The sequence below is a fragment of the Nicotiana sylvestris genome, chromosome 10 (assembly GCF_000393655.2).
Source record: "Nicotiana sylvestris chromosome 10, ASM39365v2, whole genome shotgun sequence".
In the NCBI taxonomy this organism is placed as follows: Eukaryota; Viridiplantae; Streptophyta; class Magnoliopsida; order Solanales; family Solanaceae; genus Nicotiana; species Nicotiana sylvestris.
In genome coordinates, this window is record NC_091066.1 from 25,891,711 (window position 1) to 25,898,752 (window position 7,042).

The 7,042-nt window shown below is 37.6% G+C and overlaps 1 non-coding gene across 1 annotated transcript; it reads left to right on the forward strand.

Moving 5' to 3' along the window:
- The first annotated feature begins 771 nt into the window (after window positions 1-771).
- On the forward strand, window positions 772-878 carry LOC138880544 (small nucleolar RNA R71). The gene has a single exon (XR_011403278.1). It is a non-coding gene; the product is annotated as a small nucleolar RNA R71 (small nucleolar RNA).
- Window positions 879-7,042: the final 6,164 nt, after the last annotated feature.

Here is a 7,042-nt window from a genome sequence, read left to right on the forward strand (position 1 = left end):
CTAATTGTCTGCCATTACTTAGTGACACGACATTAATAGGAGCCCTAGATTAGCCTCAGTGTCACTTGGAAGAGCCCCAGCTGGCCGAGTATTTTGGGCACTAGCAAGTTTCCCCATTTGTCGCTCTAAATTCTGAATAGTTACTGAGTGGGTTGTCGCTTGGCCTGTTGGTCAGCATCAATTTCTTTATCATATCTTCAATATGAATCCTAAAGTTTGTTGGTTGTGCAGCCTGTGGTAGTCTATATTGCTGTTGAGGAGCTTGTGGCATGTACTGATTCTAAGTACCTTGATTTTCACCCCTAGAAAAGTTTGTATAGTTCATCCAGTTTGAATTGTAGGTGTTCTCATACTGATTTGTCTATCCTCGATTTACATTATACAAAAAACATACAAACTCTAGATTTGCTAGGCATAGATCGCTCGTAACTCTCTCCACATACTTCATAAAATATCTGAACCTGCTGCACTAGATGAGCTTGTTGCTTATTGATGACCAAGGTCATCGTATTGACTTGATTGGCCAATATGATGACCTACGTTGATAGTGCAGAAACAACATCTAAATCAACGACCCCTACGGATTTTTGAACTGTGTGTCTGCTCATCTCTCCCTTCCAGTTAGGATTACTTTTGGAGAAATTGTTCAACAATACATAAATCTCATCAAAGCTTTTCTCCAACACTTGACCTCCCGTTGCAACGTCTACCACAATCTTGGTCTCTGGGTGTATTCCCTGTATGAAGGTATGAGCCAACACTTCATTAGTTTGGTTATGATGAGGACAATCCCTAAGCAGCCCCTTGAACTTCTCCTAAGCTGAATATAAAGACTTGCCTGACTTCTGTTTAAAGGCTACTATTTCACTTCTGATCTTTGCAGTTTTGCCTGAGGGGAAGAATCGTGCCAAAAATTTTCTAACTAGATTTTTCCACTATGTAATAGATTTAGTCGATTCCGCCTTCAACCACCTCTTTACTTTGCCCAACAAAGAAAACGGAAATAGTATGAGCCTCACATAGTCCGGAGTAACTCCATTAGTAATATATCCACAATAATACATTCTGAACTTCTTGGACATTAGTGATATAAGTATCACTAATCTCCAAGAAGTTCAGAATGTATTTTTGTGGATCCTCAAGTGGAAGACCCATAAATTACCCGTTTGCATGTAACAGTTGGATCATGCCCTGTTCAGCTCAAAGTGCCCAATGATCCTGGGCTTCACGATCTGGAGGTGATATTAGCAATGCTAGGCATCACCACTTCCTGAACTGCCGTATGTTGCTCGTCTGCTATGTCCACGGGAAGTTGAACAAGTGCTTGAAGATTATTTGTGTCCCTTGCTTCCCTCAACCTCCTGTAAAATGTTCTCTCAGGTTCAGGGTCAAAGCCTTGAAGTCTATCTTGGCTCCCGACCCTTTGCATTCAAACAAAGTTCCGGAGAGTAGAGAAACCAATAAGTAACGTTAGACTTGACGAAATAGACAACAAAAGTAAAAGCTAGTAAAGTAGTCAATATTCAAGTCCCCGGCAACGGCGCCAAAAATGTGTTGCTCTCAAATGTACATGCAAGTATACGTAGTTAACAAGTAATGATAAGTAGAGTGTCTAACCCACGGAGACATGTTTTAACTACCTACTAATTTTACTAAAATTATTTTTCAGTCGAGTCAATCAGAGTTGAATTGTGCGATTATAACTAAGTAATGAATGTAACAAGTAATTAATTAAGTGAGTAAAAAATGGTTGTTGAGAAATCAGTAGAGATAAATATTCCATGATTGTGATCGATTCACCAATCCTATTGTGTTCTAATTAACTCTCATTTTCATGCAGTTCGCTTATGGTTGCTAATTAATCGAGTAAATACTCTTGTAGCATTCTTCCGAATTACTGCTCGCTTATTCAAAATAGATTAATGCATATATTCCTATGGAATCAATCTATTAAGAACGCATTAAGATTACGTTATTCAATTAAGCATAGTGATTAGGTATATTCCTATCTTAGCCACAAATTCGTTCCCCACTTAGAGTTAAGATCATGTTCTCTTCAGTTCTTCTCTAATCTAGACGTAGCTTTCCCAAACATAGCATATATAGTAAATATAACCTAATTGTTGGCGAGACAATTAAGCAACAAAACACAAAATTGAAGAAGCAACCATATATTAGCGAATTATAATCAAGGTAAAATCAACTTCAAATAACACTATTCATGGCTAAATCAGAACCCCAAAACAAATGGGTTTTAGCCACTCATGATAAAGTTAAACAATTTTACAAGTGTTTGAAGTTGAAATACCAAGAAAGATGAAGAAAAACTGAGAATTCTTGCTCTCGAGTATTCCGTGCTTGTATTTTTCTCTCAAAGTGGCGTCTCTCCCTTCAAAATAAGTTTAGACTTCTTTTTATATGAGTTGGGGATGTGTAGGACCCGAAAAAGACCTTGTCCTACACGAAGTAGGAGAATACCCAATCACCCAGTGTCCAAGGCAGCGCGTCGCGCTGACCCTGTGCTGGAAAATTGCCTAAAAAATTCAAGTCTGTTTTCTGTGCCCCAGGAAGCCCAACGCGCTAGCCTCGGTGCTAGACTGGGCGGACTTTTCGCTTTCTTCTTGTTTTGCTTCAAATCGTGCACTTTTGTCCTACATTGCTCCCGGATAACTCTCACACATAAAAATACCACAAATTAGCATAAAGCATTAAATTATACATACAAACTATGAAATATGATTAAAATGCGAGGCGACATGCATATAAATACACATACATTAAGCCGAATATCATGATAGCTGCATTCACTACTTGCACACTAGAGGTCAAGTTGATTAAATAAAAGTCGAAAGCACCCCATTTTCTAAATATTTTAGGAGCAAGAAAATTCTAATGTGATTTCAGAGAAAGTAACGTATCCAATACTCTAATTTCCAATTATGAAATGTTGATTTCTCCATTCCCAAAATACTTTAACATTAATTGTTTCTAGGAAAATTCACAGGAACTATAGACCATGTTGGAAAGAGATTTCATACTCTTGTGTGTTCGACATATAAAGGCCTAGAAACCCTGTGATTACTTACTGTTCGAGGCTGAAAGCACAGGGGGTAGAACCCACTATGACATGCAAACCAAGACACAAGAAATACTTCAATGAAGAGCCCGCAAAGACATGAATGTATGTAAATGGAGACAACATCATGTATGTTAAACTATTCCTATAACTTCCACTTGCCACGACCCAAAACTCAACATGTCGTGATGGTGCCTCACAGTACTAGACAAGCGGACAACCACAAATAACTACGTATTTTTAAATTAAAAATAAGATGAAACAGGTTGAACAATAATCTCTCATAATTAGTCTATAAGTAATACTGCGACTCAAATACAATTTTCCCAAAATTCGGGTGTCACTGAGTACATGAACATCTAAATGATAATACAGTCTAATTGCCAAAACAACTGTCATGAAAGGTAGAACAGTGCTTATAAACTGAAAAGAAGGAGAGTCGAGGTCTGCTGACGCCAAGGCAGCTACCTCAATAGTCTCCAAACAGATAAAGCTCTGAATCTAGCAACTGTCGTACCTAGAAGTACATGAATCTGCACACAAAGTGCAGAGTCTAGTATGAGTACAACCGACCCAATGTACTCAATAAGTAATAAGACTAACCTTGAGCTGAAAGTAGTGATGAGCTCAGAAGGTACAGTCCAAATTCAGCTAATAACAGTAATAACTCAGAGAGAAAATCTAATAATCAGTTTCTAGACAGTTCAAAAATGTAGACATGCTTTAAAGTAATTAACATTTTGAGCTCAACATAGATAAAATATGCCAAATATGACTGATATGAGGAATGTTACATGTCTATATCTACATGTCAAATGTAACACAACACAGTGATAAAGTCATATACATACTCTCGGATTATTCAAACTCACAACACCCTCAATCACTCAGTACTCTCAATCACTCAGCACTTTCAATCACACAGCACTCCCAATCACTTGGTACTTGCATTCAGTAGGTACCTGTGTCCACTACTGGTATGTCAGACTCCAGAGGGGCAGATCCTGCCTAAGCACTAATATAAGCCAATCATGACATGAATCAATAAAGTCTGTTGCAGCGTGTAGCCCGATCCCATAAATATCACTCACAATCAGACCCTCGACCTCACTTAGTCATCAATCTCTCCAGTCTCTCAGGCTTACAAATCTCATAGCAATCAGCAAACAATGAAATTTGATGTAACAATAAATGGCAACGGAGACTGAGATATGATATGCAAATGATAGATGTGACTTAGTACATGATTACAAATTAAGCAAATAATATTCAACAGTAAAATGACTTCTCTGGATCCCAACAGCACCAACTTATAGCCTAAACATGATTTTCTAACATGATTCACGACTCAATTCTTCTAACACATGGAGAATACATGAATAATAACAAGATTAGATGACTACATAGTTCTACGGAGTCGACCAAGTCACAATTACTATGGTGCACGCTCACACACCTGTCACCTAGCATGTGCGTCACCTCAACACCAACCACATAACATGTATTTCAGGGATTCATGCCCTCAGAACCAAGTTTCAAAGTGTTAGTTACCTCAACCCGCGCAAATATCTAATCCAACAAGCCGTTGCCTCACGAATCAGCCTTCGAATGGCTCGAATCTATCCACAAACAACTTAATACAATCAACACAAGCTATATGAATCAATTCCATATGATAAAGTTAGGTTTTTTAGCAAAAGTCAAAAGGTCAACCCAAAACGTCAACCTCAGGTCCATGTCTCAGAATGCGACAAAATAAATAAAATCCGAACACTCATTGAACAACGAGTCCAACCACACCAAAATTACTCAATTCTGATCTCAACTAGACCTTCAAATCCTCAAATTAAAGTCGATGAAGTTTCTACAATTTTTCCAACCCAAAACAATAATTAAATGGTAGAAACAATGATAGATTCATGTATAACAACCAAATACGAGTTAGAATCACTTATCCCAATTAACTCCTTGAAAATCCATCCAAGAATCACCCAAATTCGAGGTGTCTAGCTCAAAATATAAGAAATGGGTTCAAACCCTCGATTTTGTTATTTTAATAGTAAGCCCAGTGATTACATTGCGATCGCAGAATTTCCTTCGCGATCCCGAAGAACAAAATCTTCAGTAGCCAAAAACCTTTTACGTAGATGCACGCTCCAAGTCGCGATCGTGGACAGCCTCATGCAATCGCGATGAACAACGCTTGGAACTCCCACACCTCCTCTTCCTCTTCACGGACTCGTCTTCTCTCACGCGATTGCATAATACAACTCCCACAAGGATTTGCGATCGCAACCTTAACCACGCGATTGCATAGAATAAATTCCCACCTACCAGACCTTACCCTCCCCGTGATTGCGTAAGAGGAAACAAGAAGCAAGGGCATCAACAACTTTAGCAACTCTTCTAAGTCTAATTTCAATCCGTTAACCATCCGAAATTCACCTGAGTCCCCCGGGACCTCAACCAAACATATCAACAAGTCCCAAAATATCAAACGAACTCGCTCGAAGCCTCAAATCACATTAAATAATACTAGAACCATGAATCGCGCATCGATTCAAGCTCAATGAACTTATGAACTTCTAACTTCCAAAACTAATGCCGAAACATACCAAACCAACTCCGATTAACCTTGAATTTTGCACACAAGTCATAAATGATACAACAGATCTATTCCAACTTCCGAAACCAAGATCTGAGTCCAATAACCATAAAGTCAACTCTCGATCAAACTTCTCAACCCTCCAAACATCAATTTTTCAGCTTTCGCCAATTCAAGCCAAAATCACCTACGGACATCTAAATCAATATCCGGATATACTCCTAAGTCCAAAATCACCATATGGATCTATTGGAACCATCAAAACTCCATTTTGGAGTCATTACACATAAGTCAACATCCGATAAACTCTTTCAACTTAGGCTTGTAACCTTGGGACTAAGTGTCCCAATTCATTCCAAAATATCCCCGGAACCAAACCAACTATCCTGACAAGTTACATAGCGACAAAGAAATATAGAATAAGCAATAAATGGGGGAATAGAGATATAATACTCAAATGACCGGCTGAGTCTTTAAATTAATAGACCAAGAACAAGATAAGAGAAACCTACCCAGTGAGGGCATGGGAATCCTTCAGTTCTAGTAACACTAATCACTTTCTCAGCAAGGAACCTCAGGAAATCCATTAATGGCCACACGTTTGGTCCTAGCTAACCCCAACAAACGTTGAATGGCTTACAAAAGTCCTTGATCACCGGGATAATGGTTGTCTTGAAACCGAGAGTAAACAGGTAGGTGAAGACAAATAAGAAACCTTCCTGGTGAGTGGTGATGTTCTCTCCCGCTTCAGGAAGGGAAGCTCGAACCTTGCCCTCCTAGGTATAATATCTCACAACCGTCAAAAGATGTTTCTCTTGTAAGGCCATCTCCAACCTTGCCCCCATCCCCCATAATTGGGGAAATTTTTGGGGGAATTTAGCTCCAACCCTCCCCCATTTTTGTCCCCAAAATGGGGGATGAATAGTGTTCCCTCAAATATGGGGTACACTATTCATCTCCCCCATTACTATTCATCAATTTTTTATTATTATTTTATTATTTAAACGTTTAATTTATCTCTTTAAATATACCTAATTATGTTTATGTAATGTCTTTATAATATTAATATTATATCTTAACTTTGGTGTATAATTTTGATAAATTATTTTTTGTGCATTTATTATTTTATCGTTATGTAATATGTATTTAATTAATCTTGTATCGCAATGATTTCACTTTTATTTGAATTATTAGTTAATCTATAATAATTTCTTGCAAATTATATTATTTAAAATTTTACGGAATTTTTTTAATTATGGAAATTATAAATTAATAAATAAAAGATGGAATTTGTTTAATAGAAATTAAAAAATGAAATTGAAATGAAAGATAATAATATAATATAGAAGAGAGAGAAGAAT